Genomic DNA, 19,306 nt, shown 5'->3' with positions numbered 1-19,306 from the left:
TGGGAATCACCACCCCTGCATCTTTCAAGTCCTTAAGAGTGGCAGTAATCTCTGCAATCCCTCCAGGAATACGGTATTGCTTCTGATTTACTATTTTGCTTGGTAGGGGCAGTTTTTGTGGCTTCCACTTGGCATTTCCCACCATAATAGCCCTCACTGCATGAGTTAGAGAGTCAACATGGGGATACTGCCAATTACTCAGGATGTCTATGGCAATTATACATTCTGGAACTGGGGAAATAACTGCAGGATGGGTCTGGGGGGCCATTGGACCCACTGTGAGACGGACCTGAGCTAAAACTCCATTGATCACCTGGCCCCCATAAGCTCCCACTCTGACTGGTGGTCCAGAGTGATGTGTTGGGTCCCCTGGAACTAATGTCACTTCTGAACTAGTGTCTAATAATCCCCAAAATATCTGATCATTTCCTTTTCCCCAATGAACAGTTACCCCAGTAGAAGGCTGTCAGTCTCCTTGGGGAAGACTTGCAGGAAGATTAACAGTATAAATTTGTGGCAGTGTAATAGATTTCTCCCCCAAACGGAACTGGCCTCCCCTTCATTCAAGTGGCTCTGGGTCTGTAAACTGTTTCAAGTCTGGAAATTGATTAAGGTGCTGTGACTCTGTGTTTTTGTAATTCATTTTTGACTTCTGTTCACCTGACCTAGAACTCTTTTGTTTATACAGCTCAAGCAAGAATTTAATAGACTGCCCTTCTATTGTATTTCCAGGTACCCCACGATTTACTAGCCAATGTCACAAATCTCGTGAGTCATGTAATTTTGCTGCCTGCTTTGAGTTTGCTGTCTATTTTAATAGCCATGTCTACCCTGTCTTTGGCAATTAAGTGCTGCCAACTGACTTCTGCCAACTCGGGATCCTGTCATCCCCATTGTGTTTAAGGATTCCAGCTCAGTGACAGCAGTTTCTACAATAATATCTGACCTACAGAGAAGTGCAACCACAGAGCTCTTTAGGGATGATGGTGCTAGTCTCACAAATCTATTTCTCACTGTTCTGGTAAAAGGTGCATTCTCTGGACATTCCTGGAGTGTAAGAGCAGGCTTTGCATGATAAATCCACTCTAACATCCCAATCTCTCTAAGCCTCTGGATCCCCTCATCTACATTATACTAGGGCAGTTCTGGCATTTCAACCTCAGGTAATGTTGACCAACTTTTGATCCATGTTTCAACCAACCACCCAAACAAGCTGTTAACACCTTTTCTAACTGCTCGAGCTATAACATTGAATGCAGAATCTCTGCTTAGTAGGCCCATATCAATAAACTCAGCCTGATCCAACCTTATTTTTCTCCCACCATTATCCCACACTCTTAAAATCCATTGCCACACATATTCCCCTGATTTCTGTCTATATAAATTGGAAAACTCACACAGTTCTTTTGGAGTATAATGTACCTATTCATGTGTGATACTTTGTACCTCACCTTTAGGGGCCTGTTGGGACTTTAGTCTGGTTATAGGTCTGTAAGAAATGAGGGGTGGTGGGGGTGGGTCATGAAAAGAATTAGAAATATCTTCCAAGCCATTTGCTTCAGGGTCTTTATTTGCAGTTTCATCTGGTGAAACAGGATTAATCTCTCTAGGGCTAATCCCTTCAGGAGAAGGTTGGTTGGCCAATTCTTCAAGGCAGGCTGGAGGTGGGGTGGCTATGTCCTCAGGGAAGACTATTACAGGCCTAGGGTTTCAACCCTACCCCCAACATCTTTATCAATCTATATGTCACCATCTCATTTTTCAGGGTCCCACTCCTTTCCAATCATTGCCCTCACTTTAATGGTGGACACCATGCAAGACTGAGATTTCAGTTTATGTTGTAAAATTGCTGCTCTAACAATAAGATTCTGAGTCTGACATCTCAAGTTCACGGCTATAGGAAATAAGATTTTCCTTCAGGATACTCATAGAAACATCTACATCTTTCAGACGGTGTTAAGTTTCTCGTTTGAAGTCTTAAGCCCATCCCTTTCACCACTTAATCTAGCCAGTGTATCTAACAACAACCAACCAACATCTCTATAACTCTTATTTCTACAAAACTCTGTAAAGGTGTCAAAAACTTTATCCCCCAGAGTCTGACTTCTTACAAGTGAAGTATTAGGAGAATCGAATGATGATATTTTTACTATCTCCTTTGCCAACTCACTCCATGGATTGGGAGTGTCATTCTGATTACAGGAATCAGAGTCCTTAGTGTCTCTGAGTCCAGTCAGAGTAGAAAACCATTCATAAAAACCCATTTTTAAGATTCTGTTTCTTAAGAACCACTCCTGGTACCAAGATGTATTAGTTATAGTTCTCTAGAGAAACAGAATCAACAGGGAACACTTGCAAATATAAAATTTATAAAAGTGTCTCACATGACCACAGGGATGCAGAGTCCAAAATCCACAGGGCAGGCTGTGAAGCTGATGACTCTGATGGATGGTCTGGATGAACTCCACAGGAGAGGCTCACCAACAGAAGCAGGAATGGGGCCTGTCTCCTCTGAATCCTCCTTAAAAGGCTTCCTGTGATTAGATTTAGCATCACTAATTGTAGAAGACACTCCCTTTTGGCTGATTACAAATGGAATCAGCTGTGGATGCAGCTGACGTGATCATGACTTAATCCTATGAAATGTCCTCATTGCAACAGACAGGCCAGTACTTGCCCAATCAGATAAACAGGTACCACAACTTGGCCAATTGACACATGTCCCTAACCATGACAGTGACCCTTTCAGCTCCTTTGCTGGTTCTTTTATCCACCCCAGCCCTCTTCAATCTGTTAGTTCTTGAACTCACCAGCTCTCTTCTGGAATGTGATGACTATGAAAAATCTGTGTCTTCTGTTGAGGGTGCACTCCCTGCTCTCTGTACCCTTACAATGAGTTGATTACTGGATCAATGGGTCTCCATTTTTAAGGTCCTATTTAAACATTTCTTCCTTTGGGAAATAATTATGAAGGAAAAGACTATAAATTTCATGTTATCAGTTGTTAGAAAGGCAAAACAAGAGTGATAATAATGGGATTTGTCCAAACATTGCCATTATTGCCCAATCTATTTTGTATGAAAGTGAGCTCATTAAGTCCCAGATCTAAATTTCCTTTTATGAATAAATGATAATGTGGTTGCTCCAAGTTAGGCAAGGGGCCGTGCAATAAGACAGCCTTCCACCGAACTGTGAGGGATACAGCAGACCAAGAATGAATCATACAAGTTCAGCTTGGCAAGTAGATAAAACAGTTTCAGGGGGCTTTCATGGGGTCCTCATCTTCAGAGGCAGAAGGAGATACAGCAACTCTTTCTTATGATGGTCTGCACTAACCAGAGGATAAGGCAATGTTTTATAAAATTTGAACAAAAGGAAGTGAAGTTGAGGCACTGGCAGCCATGTGATTGGCTGTGAAAGCATATTCATTCAGGATTACAAGTTGGCCTACAAACTTCTATAATACTTTCTGTTTTCCTCCTTCTGATGAGAGTGCTGTTTTTTCCTATTGAGCATAGCTTGACAACTCTGCTATTTCCTTCTAGCTACCATTTACTGTTTTACAGAAAGGGAAGACATCTACCCTGTAGGGCCCATGGGAAAGGGGAGGGTTGTGGGATAATGCAAAAGTTCATGTATGTTAAAGAAAGTTCAGAGTAATCATTGAGTCAGTGATTATATAACCTAACATTTTGTACAAATGTATGTATAATAATCATAAAGTCCTGATTTCAGGCTTGAGGAAATTCAGAAAAATATTTTAGCATACAAATGGTGACAGAGCAGCATTATGTATCCAATTGTTAAGTTCCTAAGTTGTGAAACGTTATTATGGGGGACCTGATTGTGTGAATAATCCAGTTTGGGTGAAATCCTGAGCCAGTGAAGACATGTCATAAGAAAGAAGGCTATAAAGGGAAGCTGTTCTAGTTTGCTAGCTGCTGGAATGCAATATACCAGAAACGGAAGGCTTTTAACAAGGGGAATTTAATGAGTTGCTAGTTTACAGTTCTAAGGCCGAGAATTAAAACAAGTCTATAGAAAAGTCCAATCAAAGGCATCCAGGGAAAGATACCTTGGTTCAAGAAGGCCAATGAAGTTCAGGGTTTCTCTCTCATCTGGAAGGGCACATGGCAAATACAGCATCATCTGCTAGCTTTCTCTCCTGGCTTCTGGTTTCATGAAGCTCCCCGGGAGGCATTTCCCTTCTTCATCTCCAAAGGTCGCTGGCTGGTGGACTCTCTGCTTCGTGGTGCTGCAGCATTCTCTGCTCTCTCTGAGTCTCTCTCTCCAACATGTTTCCTCTTTTATAGGACTTCAGAAACTAATCAAGACCCACTCAGATGGGTGGAGACATGTCATCCCCTAATCCAGTTTAACAACCGTTCTTAACTAAATCTCATCAACTAGGGAGATGATCCCATCACAGTCCCAAATACACAGCATTGAATAGAGACTATTCTACCTTTAAGAAATGGGATTTATATTAAAACATGACTTTTCTTAGGGGGCATACTTCCTTTCAAACCAGCACAGAAGCTGAGTAGAGGTCATAAAGAACCTGGGCTGTAGGACTAAAACATTTGCACTTTTTGTGCTAATGAGGCAAGATCCCTTGCATAGGTGGAGGAATGGAATGCCTTTCTGCATTCAGGGCCTCTTTTACCCATGTCAGCACTCAAGTCACAGCCTCTGGAACATTATTATACTTGAAGAAATGAGGACACAAACATTTCATTTCCTAATAAGCCAGAAAACCAGACCTGAGGTTAGAAGATTAGGTTTGCATTTTAGGTACATCATTATCCCTAGCTGAGCTCATGAGTAAATATTTTAAACATTGAAATAAATCACAATCTTTTCTTAGTTTCAGCTCTCTCTCACTGTTGTTACAGACAGGTGGCATGACAATGGGATTCTGAGACTATTGGCTCTAACATGGTAAAGATATTGTTTTTAAATAGATGCCTTCTTTTAGTCTTACTCCAAAGATTTGGGGCTGGAGGACATATACTTTGAAGGTTTCATGGTTTCTCTATGCTTTGCCACCAAAAATGGGGACTTCCTCAGATTCAACATAAATAGAATCAAAAATGTCCTAACTACACTGGCAAATCTCAGATCAATAGAAGACAGTGGAAAAGAAAGCATTCTTTAGAAAAATATTTTTAAAGCTGTTTGTAGTAAAAAAAATTGAGATTGTTAGAGTGTAAGAAGCATTGCTTCTGTCAGGAGAACAGAGAGAAAAACATTCAACTATAAGAGAGGAAAATGGCTTACTTAGTGAGAGCATGGCCCTAGATCAACAAAATTCCTGTTGAAACATGAACTTTGTGTTACCAACTTTGTGACCTTGGACATGTCCCTCAAGGAGGAGATTTTGAAAATTATATCTGTACAACAGCAACACACACTGGCTAGTGAGCCAGGTTCAAGGCCTTTATGGCCTTTAGGTAGTACAGTGGTCTGTCTCACCTGTCTGGGAGGTAAGTGCACCAAGAAGGCGGCCACCACCATCCATGGGGCCATCATTCTGGCTAAGCTCTCCATTGTCCCTGTGTGCTGGGTCTACTAGGGCAGAAAGATCTGCAAGCCCCACACCTTCTCATGCAAGGCAGTATGACCCAAGAGCTCTTTGCCTCTGCATCTTATCTAAGATCCCAGGGGCACTGGCATTGTCTCAGACTCCATGTCCAAGACATTGCTCCTGATGGCTGGCAAAGACCACTGCTACAGTTTGATCAGGGCTTGTAGGCCACCCTGGACAACTTCCCCAAAGCCACGTTTGATACCGTCTGCAAGACCAGCAGCTATCTCTCCCCCACCTCTGGAAAAAGATGTGTTCACCAAGTCTTCATCTCAGGAATTCACTGACCATCTTGTAGAGAACCACAACAGAGCTTGCAGGCAGAAAACCAGACCTCATGTGGGCTTTTCCTATGGTTTTTATACAAGAAAAAGAAATGAATTATTTATGCCTGAAAAACAAAGAAACGAAACAAACCACACTCTGTGCTACTATTTCATCTAGTATACTAAGAGAATCATTATCATACCGAACTTATAAGGTGGTTGTGAGGATTAAGTGGGTCAGGTAAATGGCAGAATAATAACAGGCCTGTAGTGAATAATATACATTTTTTCTATTTTAACTAATAATAGCAGGAAAATAAATACTTTTTCTAGTTTTACTAATAATTGCAAGAATATTTGTATCAATATCAGCAAAATATCTGGCACCTAAGCAGGATGCTGACGTTTTGTGAGTGCCCAGTATATGGAAATTATTGGGCTGATGCTTCCATGGATGTCTATTTTGCTCAATAGGGTGACCAGTCAGGAAGCTATAAGTAATCTTTATGAGCTTCAATTTACTCAGCTATCTGATGAGCATACAGTGTTGGACCTGCATTTAACAGTTAAAAAGTTGAAAAGCTTAATTTTAAATCTGGATTCTGACTTCAATTTTAGAGGTTTTCCCAAATCATAGACTTAAGCTCTATGATTCTAGATATTAAAGTATATAAACCTCTTAGTAACTGTTGACATAAAACCTTTGTTTATTTCTTAATATATGAGAATCACTGAATGAATTTTTTTTTCGTACTCTTAATCAGGTTTTCTCTTCCGTGGAAAAAGAAGTGGTAAATTGCACCATCCTAACTGAATTCATCTTGGTGGGCTTCTCAGCAGACCCCAAGTTGCAGCTGATTCTATTTGGAATATTTTTGACAATTTATGTGGTAGCCTTGCTTGGAAATATGACCCTGGTTATCTTAATCTGGATTGATACTCACCTGCACACACCCAGGTACTTTTTCATTGGCAATCTGTCTTTCCTGGATTTATGGTACACATCAGTTTATACTCCAGGAATCCTGTCCATTTGTATCTCTGAAGATAAATGTATGTCCTTGGCTGGATGTGGGGCCCAGTTCTTCTTTTCCTGTGTAGTAACCTACACTGAGTGCTATCTCCTGGCAGTAATGGCTTATGACTGCCACATGGCAATTTTTAACCCATTAATATATTCAGTTTCTGTGACCAGGTATCTCTGTGCTGGTCTCATTGCTGGGGCCTACACAGGAGGTTTCTTGAATGCTCATACTGCCAACCCTTTCTGCCTGAAGTTCTGTGGCAAAAATACCATTGACCATTTCTTATGTGATGCACTACCACTGGTGAAAATGTCCTGCACAGAAACCTGGATCTTTGAAAAGGTTCTTCTGGGTGTTGTGGGCTTCACAGTACTGTCCAGCATACTTGCCATCCTCACTTCCTACTTCAGCATCCTCCTGGCTATCCTGAGGATCCACTCTGCCTCTGGGAGGCACAAGGCCTTTTCCACCTGTGCTTCCCACCTGATCTCAGTCATGTATTCTATGGGTCTTTGCTCTTCATCTATTCAAGGCCAAGCTCCACCTCCTTGCTAAAGCAAGACAAAGTGGCTGCTCTGTTCTACACCGTGGTGAATCCATTACTCAACCCTCTCATCTATAGTGTGAGGAACAAATATGTCAAAGAGGCTTTCAGGAAAGCAACGCAGACTATAGAACCACAAAGATGAAATGTTGTCATTTTTCTTTTTAATGAATGATCTCATTAAATTTTCCCAATTGTCAACCTAAATGTGTTGGGATACATTGCTATATTTCAGTTAAATTCAGCAAATTAAATTAAAACAATAAAACACCAAGTAAATCACTCTTGAGTTTTAAATATTTTTTGTGATATAAAATATTTTAACCTATACTATAACATTGTTGATATTCTACATGATATTTTGTCAATTTGTAGCATTCAGTTCCCTCAAAATTTATCCTATTGCTTGCCTTTGAGAGTAATTGGAAAGAAAAAATACATATTCAGATGTTTTTGTGAATGTGGTTTGACTTTGAAACTTGGGAAGGAAACCGTCTTGGGTAAGGAGAATATATTGAATGGTTAAACTGTTGGAAATTTCCTCATAATTTTATAGATATTTACTATAAGATGTCCACTACAAATTCCTTCCAAAAGCTTGGAGAATATAAGATATTTATGACTGAATTTTCTGGTTTCTAAATTAACATCATACTATACAAAGAGTTAAATATTTGTTTAGACTATAAAAACATTGTTCTAAAACCCCAAAATGATGTCTTGTTTAGGATTATGTGTCAATCTAAAGAATGATTTCTCCCTCATATAGTGGACACTTCACAGTGCTCTCCTCAAGGTATACCACCATGACTAGGGAAAAATAAAAATAAGCGCTGTAAATGAAACAAACAGACAAACAAAGACCCACTGTATTTCAGATGCAATGATTGTTTCTTAACCCACCAGAAAACTGTATGAAACTGACAGCTCAATATCTGTCTCCAAGAAGATTTTTAGTAGTATTTAGTTCAATACTATTAACTCTACATGTAAAGGATTATTGGTTACATTTTGCCAATGAAAAGCTTGAAATTTAGAAGTTAGAACTTCAGTATTGAGGGATTATAACTCTTTATGAAAAGAACAAATTCACAAATTAATTTACATTGAAGTTTTCATGCATATTTTAGGCTTTTCATAATTTACATTAGCTCTGATACTTTTTATCTTTCATTCACCTGCATTTATTTCTTATTCCTCATAGCCCTCTCTTTTTCATCACAAAACTCTTAACGTTCTTTTCCTGAAATGTGAACAATCCATTAAATTTTCTTTATATTAACTTATTACCCATCCCAAAGGTGGAAAATACTTGACCAATTTTGAAGGTGGTAGGCATATCAAATTTAATTATTTGAGATCCCTGATGTATTCCATAACCTTCTATTCTGTATTAAGTCAAAATGCCACTTTAAAAATAGATCATAATATTAAGCTTAGTCTATTTTCTACAGTATATATTTGAGTCAGATCCTTAAAACAAAATACAGACACTAAGCAAAAGAAGCAATATTGCTGCAGTGAAATTCTTAATTGAAAATTAAGAATTTAATTTTTTTTGTACCCTAGCTCTCCAATATTCCACTGAAGGCTTTCCATTATCTCTTAGCAATGGTTTTTAAAAATTATGTCCATCAGACTTCAGATTTTGTTAACATGAAGAGTTTTTTCAGAGCCTCTTTTGCATCTTTATTTCTTAGACTATAGATCATGGGGCTCAACATGGGGAAGACAACAGTGTAAAATGTAGAAACCAATTTTTCTCTCTCAAGGGAATAACCACAACTTGGGTGAGAGTAGATGTCGAGAATTGAGTAATAGTACAAGGTGACAGAAATCAAGTGAGAGGAGCAGGTGGTGAAGGCTTTGAGGTGGCCCTTTGTGGAGTGGGTCCTCAGGATGGCAGCAATGATGAAGAGGTAGGAGGCCAGTATGAGCAGAGTGGGGTTGATGACATTGGAGGACAGCAGGAAGAAGAGTGCAGCCTGGTAGCTCTCTTACATCATGTGCCAACTTCACCAGGGGTGGGACATCACAGAAAAAGTCATCAATGACATTATCACCACAAAAATCTAATGTGACTGGGCGGGCCATGGTGGCTCAGCAGGTAAGAGTGCTTGCCTGCCAAGCCTGAGGACCTGGGTTCGATTCCCAGTGCCTGCCCATGTAAAAAAAAATCTAATGTGACTGTTGCTGATCAATATTATTGCATTGACAAAGACTCCAGCATAGGAATATATAACTAAACAGATGCACAATTTTCTTGACATGGCTTGAGCATAACACAGTGAGTGGGAAATGGTGATGTAATGGTCATAAGCTATGGCAGCCAAGTGATACCACTTGCTATGGGCCAGCCCAGTGAAGAAGAACTGAGCTACCCAGTCAGCAAAGGAAATACTCTTGTCTTCAGAGGTGCAGGTCACCAGAATCTTTGGGGTGTAGAAAGAGGAAAACCAGTGATCCAGGAAATAAAGGTTTCTGATGAAAAAATACATGGGGGTATGAAGTCAGAAGTCATTAAAAAATTGTTGCTGACAGGGTGAGGCAAGAATTAAGACAGACACAGATTTCTGAAAATGAGAGCAGGGGACTCTTGAAATTCTAGAGCCAAGAGCCCTTTGCTAGTCTTGCTATAGCTATTTATTAGTGGTTACTTCAAAAGGCAGGAGGAAGTAACATCAAGGTCATCTTTAATGTTAATTACAAACTAGGCCAATATATAAAATACAAGAAAATGCAAAACCTTTTAATCTAAATTGTTTATCTGTGAAATCTCTTCAAAGAATAGCACATTCTAGGCCCCAGGCCTTTTATCCTTCAAAGCTTCCTTGTAGGAGACAAGCAGCCTGTGGCAAGAGCTATGTGGTCCAGTGTTCCGGGTCACTGTCTCAAGGTTTAGCCTGAAGGTAAAAAGATCTGTTTCCCACAACAGATCAACACAATGAGGATGGTATTTTGCAGGAGGGTCACTGGGTACATGTATAGGAACACCACAAGTAAGATCAAGTGCAACAGAGGGTCTGTGGTGAAGCCCACCGAATAAACTCATTCATGGTATGATTGTTTCTTTCCATGGTTAAATGAGACATCACCTATGCATAGAGCAGAGAGTTAGTTCCCTCAGTAGGTATAAGATGAGAGCTTTCCACAAACCAGGACCCTGTGATACGGTCGGGACTACAGGTCTATGGATAAGAAAATCTGAGCAGGAATCCTTCCTACTTTTGGGCTGGTGATTGAAGTTCTCTGTACCTCAAGATATTCCTTTCTGTAAAATAATTCTAAACCAAGAATGCCATAATGCTGCTGGGTCTAGTCATTTTATTCACACGATTGTTCCTGTGTCCCATGTGCTGTTCTAGGTCTAGGGATATAGCAGTGAGGAAAATAGCATGGGTCCTTACTCTTATGAGGCTTTTAGTCTGTAAGGGAGAGATGCATACTTTAAAAATAAGCAAATATGGAAAGATTTTCAGACAATGTTTAATGTTTTTCAGAAAAAATCTGATTTCTGGGAGAAAGTGAATTGGGATAAGAGCTAAAAAACTTAGATACAGGAAAACAAAACTTCCTCAATTCTCTGCTTGGAATGAATGATTTGTAAAGTTCTCCTAAGAGTTAGGAAGGTCACTCATTCACCAGGTAAATGATATTCTCTCCTGCAACCACATTGGAAGTTCATTTCTTTTTAATTTGTTAACATTTATTTTATTTATTACAAAGGGAGGAATGATCAAGCATTGGCTATTTCAACATATTTGCTCTTTTATGATACAGGATGAAAACCAGCACATTTTCAATTTTTCTATAAACTGAATTTTGCATGGTATCTTCCATTTTCTTGGAAAGCCCCAAACTTCCTGCCACTTCTCAGAAAAGGGGATCACTCCTGACAACCAATTTAGGTAACTTTTTTAGTAAGCTAGATGCTAGAATGCTATATACAAGAAAAGGATGGTTTTTAGAAAGTGGAATATATTAAGTTGCAAGTTTATAGTCCATGAAAATGTCCCAATTAATGCAAGGTTATAAAAATGTCCAAATTAAAGCATCCATGGTAAGACAACTTGGTTCAAGAAGGCCAAAGACATTTGGGGTTTCTCTCTCAGGTGGAAAGTCACATGGCAATGTCCATAGCTTTCTCTCCTGGAAACTTCAGTGGCTTCCCTGGGGTGCTGTCCATTGTGTTGGCTCTACTGGTTCTGGTGACTCTGTAGCTTTTTCCAAAATGGCCCCCTCTTAAAAGGCTCCAGTAAGCAACATCACCTTGAATGCATGGAGATACATCTTCAGGTAAACCATCTAATCAAAGGTTACCACTCACAAGTTGGAAGGCACATCTTCATGGAAACAATAAAATGTCCCTTCCAACAATATAGAATCAGGATTAAATAACATGTCTTCTCTGGACTACACAAGAGATTAAAACCAGCAAAGCAATAAATAAAATTTTTAACAATCCTAAGCAAACTAAAGATGTAAACTGACTAATAAGAATAAGATTTTTGTAAATACATAAAGTATATTAGAATGCTGCAAGACAGCATAACACTTAATTGAATGATTTTGGAGGTCACCTGTATTCTTTTTTTTTTCTTTTTTTATTAATTAAAAAAATTAACTAACACAACATTTAGAAATCATTCCATTCTACATATGCAATCAGTAATTCTTAATATCATCACATAGATGTATGATCATCATTTCTTATTACATTTGCATCGATTTAGAAAAAGAAATAGCAAGACAACACAAAAAGAAATAAAATGATAATATAGAGAAAAAATAAAAATACAAATACAAAAAATATATATAAAAACAAACAAACAAACAAAACTATAGCTCAGATGCAGCTTCATTCAGTGTTTTAACATAATTACATTACAATTAGGTATTATTGTGCTGTTCATTTTTGAGTTTTTGTATCTAGTCTTGTTGCACAGTCTGTATCCCGTCAGCTCCAATTACCCATTATCTTACCCTGTTTCTAACTCCTGATGGTCTCTGTTACCAATGACATATTCCAAGTTTATTCTCGAATGTCGGTTCACATCAGTGGGACCATACAGTATTTGTCCTTTAGTTTTTGACTAGTCTCACTCAGCATAATGTTCTCTAGGTCCATCCATGTTATTACATGTTTCATAAGTTTATTCTGTCTGAAAGCTGCATAATATTCCATCATATGTGTATACCACAGATTGTTTAGCCACTCGTCTGTGGATGGACATTTTGGCTGTTTCCATCTCTTTGCAATTGTAAATAATGTTGCTATAAACATTGCTGTGCAAATGTCTGTTTGTGTCTTTCCCTTAAGTCCTTTAAGTAGATACCTAGCAATGGTATTGCTGGGTCATATGACAATTCTATATTCAGTTTTTTGAGGAAACGCCAAACTGCCTTCCACAGTGGTTGCACCATTTGACATTCCCACCAACAGTGGACAAGTGTGCCTTTTCTCTGCATCCTCTCCAGCACTTGTCATTTTTTGTTTTGTTGATAATGGCCATTTTGGTGGGTGTGAGATGATATCTCATTGTGGTTTTGATTTGCATTTCTCTAATGGCCAGGGACATTGAGCATCTCTTCATGTGCCTTTTGCAATTTGTATTTCCTCTTCTGAGAGGTGTCTGTTCAAGTCTTTTTCCCATTTTGTAATTGGGTTGGCTGTCTTTTTGTTGTTGAGTTGAACAATCTCTTTATAAATTCTGGATACTAGACCTTTATCTGATATGTCGTTTCCAAATATTGTCTCCCACTGTGTAGGCTGTCTTTCTATTTTCTTGATGAAGTTCTCTGATGCACAAAAGTGTTTGATTTTGAGGAGTTACCATTTATTTATTTATTTCTTCAGTGCTCTTGCTTTAGGTTTAAGGACCATAAAACTGCCTCTAATTGTAAGTTTCATAAGATATCTCCCTACATTTTCCTCTAACCGTTTTATGGTCTTAGACCTAATGTTTAGATCTTTGATCCATTTTGAGTTAACTTTTGTATAGAGTGTGAGATATGGGTCGTCTTTCATTCTTTTGCATATGGATATCCAGTTCTCTAGGCACCATTTATTGAAGAGACTGTTCTGTCCCAGGTGAGTTGGTTTGACTGCCTTATCAAAGATCAAATGTCAATAGATGAGAGGGTCTATATCTGAGGACTCTATTTGATTCCATTGGTCGATATATCTATGTTTATGCCAATACCATGATGTTTTGACCACTTTGACTTCATAATATGCCTTTAAGTCCGGCAGCTTGAGACCTCCAGCTTCGTTTTCTTTTCCTCAAGATGCTTTTAGCAATTCGGGGCACCCTGCCCTTCCAGATAAATTTGCTTATTGGTTTTTCTATTTCTGAAAAATAAGTTGTTGGGATTTTAATTGGTGTTGCATTGAATCTGTAAATCAATTTAGATAGGATTGACATCTTAACTATATTTAGTCTTCCAATCCATAAACACGGTATGCCCTTCCATCTATTTAGGTCTTCTGTGATTTCTTTTAACAGTTTCTTGTAGTTTTCTTTGTATAGGTCTTTTGTCTCTTTAGTTAAATTTATTCCTAAGTACTTTATTCTTTTAGTTGCAATTGTAAATGGAATTCATTTCTTGATTTCCCCCTCAGCTTGTTCATTGATAGTGTATAGAAACGCTACAGATTTTTGAATGTTGATCTTGTAACCTGCTACTTTGCTGTACACATTTATTAGCTCTAGTAGTTTTGTTGTGGATTTTTCCGGGTTTTTGACATATAGTATCATATCGTCTGCAAACAGTGATAGTTTTACTTCTTCCTTTCCAATTTTGATGCCTTGTATGTCTTTTTCTTGTCTAATTGCTCTGACTAGAACCTTCAACACGATGTTGAATAATAGTGGTGATAATGGACATCCTTGTCTTGTTCCTGATCTTAGGGGGAAAGTTTTCAATTTTCCCCATTGAGGATGATATTAGCTGTGGGCTTTTCACATATTCCCTCTATCATTTTAAGGAAGTTCCCTTGTATTCCTATCCTTTGAAGTGTTTTCAACAGGAAAGGATGTTGAATCTTGTCAAATGCCTTCTCTGCATCAACGGAGATGATCATGTGATTTTTCTGCTTTGATTTGTTGATATGTTGTATTACATTAATTGATTTTCTTATGTTGAACCATCCTTGCATACCTGGGATGAATCCTACTTGGTCATGATGTATAATTCTTTTAATGTGTTGCTGGATTCGATTTGCTAGAATTTTGTTGAGGATGCTTGCATTTATATTCATTAGAGAGATTGGTCTGTAGTTTTTCTTTCTTTGTAATATCTTTGCCTGGTTTTGGTATGAGGGTGATGTTACCTTCATAGAATGAATTAGGTAGCTTTCCCTCCACTTCGATTTTTTTGAAGAGTTTGAGGAGAGTTGGTACTAATTCTTTCTGGAATGTTTGGTAGAATTCACATGTGAAGCCATCTGGTCCTGGACTTTTCTTTTTGGGAAGCTTTTGAATGACTGATTCAATTTCTTTACTTGTGATTGGTTTGTTGAGGTCATCTATTTCTTCTTGAGTCAAAGTTGGTTGTTCATGCCTTTCTAGGAACTTGTCCATTTCATCTACATTGTTGAATTTACTAGTGTAAAGTTGTTCATAGTATCCTGTTATTACCTCCTTTATTTCTGTGAGGTCAGTGGTTATGTCTCCTCTTTCATTTCTGATCTTATTTATTTGCATCCTCTCTCTTCTTCTTTTTGTCAATCTTGCTAAGGGCCCATCAATCTTATTGATTTTCTCATAGAACCACCTTCTGGTCTTATTGATTTTCTCTATTGTTTTCATGTTCTCAATTTCATTTATTTCTGCTCTAATCTTTGTTATTTCTTTGCTTTTGCTTGCTTTGGGGTTAGTTTGCTGTTCTTTCTCCAGTTCTTCGAAGTGGACAATTAATTCCTGAATTTTTGCCTTTTCTTCTTTACTGATATAGGCATTTAGGGCAATAAATTTCCCTCTTAGCACTGCCTTTGCTGTGTCCCATAGGTTTTTATATGTTGTGTTTTCATTTTTATTCGCCTCGAGATATTTACTAATTTCTCTTGTAATTTCTTCCTTGACCCACTCGTTGTTTAAGAGTGTGTTGTTGAGCCTCCACATATTTGTGAATTTTCTGGCACTCTGCCTATTATTGATTTCCAACTTCATTGCTTTATGATCCGAGAAAGTGTTGTGGATGATTTCAGTCTTTTAAAATTTGTTAAGACTTGCTTTGTGACCCAGCATATGGTCTATCTTTGAGAATGATCCATGAACACTTGAGAAAAAGATGTATCCTGCTGTTGTGGGGTGTAATGTCCTATAAATGTCTGTTAAGTCAAGCTCATTTATTGTAATATTCAAATTCTCTGTTTCTTTATTGATCCTCTGTCTAGGTGTTCTGCCCATTGATGAGAGTGGTGAATTGAAGTCTCCAACTATTATGGTAGATGTGTTTATTTCCCTTTTCAGTGATTGCAGTGTACTCCTCATGTATTTTGGGGCATTTTTATTCAGTGCATAAATATTTATGATTGTTATGTCTTCTTGTTTAATTGTTCCTTTTATTAGTAGATAGTGTCCTTCTTTGTCTCTTTTAACTGTTTTACATTTGAAGTCTAATTTGTTGGATATTAGTATAGCTACTCCTGCTCTTTCCTGGTTGTTATTTGCATGAAATATCTTTTCCCAACCTTTCACTTTCAACCTATGTTTATCTTTGGATCTAAGATGTGTTTCCTATAGACAGCATATAGAAGGATCCTGTTTTTTAATCCATTCTGCCAGTCTATGTCTTTTGATTGGGGAATTCAGTCCACTGACATTTAGTGTTATTACTGTTTGGTTAATACTTTCTTCTACCATTTTGCCTTTTGTATTATATATATCATATCTGATTTTCCTTCTTTCTGCACTCTTCTCCATACCTCTCTCTTCTGTCTTTTCATATCTGACTCTAGTGCTCCCTTTAGTATTTCTTGCAGAGCTGGTTTCTTGGTCACAAATTCTCTCAGTGACTTTTTGTCTGAAAATGTTTTAATTTCTCCCCCATTTTTGAAGGACAATTTTGCTGGATATGGAAGTCTTGATTGGCAGTTTTTCTCTTTTAGTAATTTAAATATATTATCTCACTGTCTTCTAGCTTCCATAGTTTCTGCTGAGAAATCTACACATATTTATTGGGTTTTGCTTGTATGTGATGGATTGTTTTTCTCTTGCTGCTTTCAAGAGTCCCTCTTTCTCTTTGACCTCTGACATTCTAACTAGTAACTGTCTTGGAGAACGCCTATTTGGGTCTGTTCTCTTTGGGGTGCACTGCACTTCTTGGATCTGTAATTTTAGGTCTTTCATAAGAGTTGGGAAATTTTCAGTGATAATTTCTTCCATTAGTTTTTCTCCTCCTTTTCCCTTCTCTTCTCCTTCTGGGACACCCACAACACGTATATTTGTGTGCTTCATATTATCATTCAATTCCCTGAGCACCTGCTCAAATTTTTCCATTCTTTTCCCTATAGTTTCTGTTTCTTTATGGATTTCAGATGTTCCATCCTCCAGTTCACTAATTCTATCCTCTGTCTCTTTAAATCTACCATTGTAGGTTTCCATTGTTTTTTTCATCTGTTCTACTGTGTTTTTCAATCCCAAAGTTCTGTGATTTGTTTTTTCAGGCTTTCCATTTCTTCTTTTTGTTGATCCCATGTCTTCTTCATGTCCTCCCTCAATTTATTGATTTGGTTTTTGAAGAGGTTTTCCATTTCTGTTCGTATATTCAGAATTAGTTGTCTCAGTTCCTGTATCTCATTTGAGCTTTTGGTTTGTTCCTTTAACTGGGCCATATCTTCAATTTTCCTGGTGTGATTTGTTATTTTTTGCTGGCATCTGGGAATTTAATCAGATTTCCCTGAGTGTGGGACCCAGCAGGTTGAAAGACTTTCCTGTGAAGTCTCTGGGCTCTGTTTTTCTTATCCTGCCCAGTATGTGGTGCTTGTCTGTCTGTGGGTCCCACCAGCAAAAGATGTTGTGGCTCCTTTAACTTTGGAAGACTCTCGCTGCTGGGTGTGTGGTGGAGACAGCGGAAAGGTTGTAGGTTGGTTTTAATGCTTCAAATTGTGAAGTCCTTGGATCTGAATTCCTTGAGAGAGGGATTCCTCCTGAGTCGCATTTCACCCCTCCCGTGGGGAAGGTTCAGGTGGTAGAGAGCCCTGAAAGCAGCCTGTTTCTGCATTTGGGGCAGTTGTAACCTATGTAATCCCAGCGCTGAGCCCAGAGGCAATGAAGCCTCCATAGAAACAGCCACAGACGGCTCTGTTTCACCCCCTTTCCTCTTTTTCAGTTAGCCCAATTGGCGACTTCTGCCTTGATCAGTTTCACCTGAGCTGAGGGCCTATTTTTAGTAGTCAGAAGTTGTTCCTTAATGCCACTATTGGTGTTAGCTTGGGCTCAGTCTCTACTACTGTTGGAGACTCTTTCCTTTCCCTCTGGGAAGTCGCCTGTGGGGGAGGGTCACCAGCCGCTGCAGCTTGGGGAACCAAGCTGTTCCGATGCTCCAAGCTGGCCCGGGAAGCTGCATGTGTGGAAGGGGCTGTGGTCACCGGCCACTGTGGCTTGGGGGACTGCTGTTCCGAGGCTACCAGCCGGCCCAAGAAGCCGCACATGGGGGAGGGTCACCAGCCACTGTGGCTTGGGGAACCTCCGATCCAAGCTCCCAGCCGGCCTGGGAAGCCGCATGTGGGAGGGCCGCCGTGGCTTGGGGAACCGCCGATCCAAGTTTCCCAGGCAGCCCGGGAAGCCGCATGTGTGGAAGGGGCTCTGGTTGCTGCAGCTTGGGGAACCCAATCCAAAGCTCCCAGCTGGCCCGGGAAGAAGGGAGGGAGGGGCTCCGGCCGCCAGCTGCAGCGGCCCAGGGAAGCGCGCACCTCTCAGTGACCTCACCACAGCGGAGTCTCTTAGCTGGTCCAGCCATTCTGGAATGGGGTACGCTATGTGTCTGGTCTCTGTTGTGGCTCCAGGAGCTGTTCTGTACTGTTTCTAGTTCTTTAGTAGTTGTTCTGGAGGAGGAACTAAGACCTGCATGCCTTACTAAGCCGCCATCTTCTCCAGAAGTCCACATTGGAATTTCTTTACTCTGCTTTTCTAGAGGAAATTTTGGCACAATCAACATAAATCCCAGAGTAGAGAACCAGACCGAAAATCACAGTGAAATTGTAGAATAGAGACAAACAAATGAATCTATGTCATTATCTTAAGTAAACCAAATATGAGCCTTTTAAGGGTCAGTCACTTGAAATAAACTATTATTCTACAGTCTGTCTAATTAGCCATGCACATAACTTCTGAAAAAAGACACATCACAAGTTTTGATTCTTTATAGCAATAACTCTCAGCCCTATCACATTAAAACATAACTTTTATTTAACAGACATTATTACTGTCTCCTATAAGTTTTTCAAACAAACTTTATCATTTATGTAAACTACTTGCAAATATTAATATATCATACATACATGTATGAGAATATCCTATCTGTAAAAATAGTTGGCATAAAAGAAAAGTTCATAATAAAATTATCACATAATAACTATAAAACAGGAATTATAATAAAATAAAATGTATTTAAATCTCTAAATGCTGGACAATTTAGTGATATAAAAGGAAAGCTGTCCATAATATAATTTTTATGTGATAATAAATATGAAATAGGAACTATAATAAAAAGGTATATTTCCACCTCAATGCTGGAACACTAGTGGAAATAGTCATATACATAAATATTGAATGAATATTTATTAATGACCTAATATCAGGAATAGCATTTACATTGGAGATAAGATTTTCCTAATATGCTGAACAATCTTTGATAAGGTTCCAAACAAAACAAATGA

At 38.7% G+C, this 19,306-nt stretch overlaps 2 pseudogenes; one reads left to right on the top strand and one right to left on the bottom strand.

The window, feature by feature from the left end:
- The first annotated feature begins 5,689 nt into the window (after nt 1-5,689).
- Nucleotides 5,690-7,567, top strand: LOC143649293 (olfactory receptor 9G4-like; annotated as a pseudogene).
- A 1,489-nt stretch (nt 7,568-9,056) lies between these two features.
- LOC143649292 (olfactory receptor 9G19-like) lies at nt 9,057-9,920 on the bottom strand (annotated as a pseudogene).
- Nucleotides 9,921-19,306: the final 9,386 nt, after the last annotated feature.

Source organism: Tamandua tetradactyla, chromosome 11 (genome assembly GCF_023851605.1).
Source record: "Tamandua tetradactyla isolate mTamTet1 chromosome 11, mTamTet1.pri, whole genome shotgun sequence".
NCBI lineage: Eukaryota > Metazoa > Chordata > Mammalia > Pilosa > Myrmecophagidae > Tamandua > Tamandua tetradactyla.
This window is presented reverse-complemented; position numbering and strand designations above follow the sequence as displayed.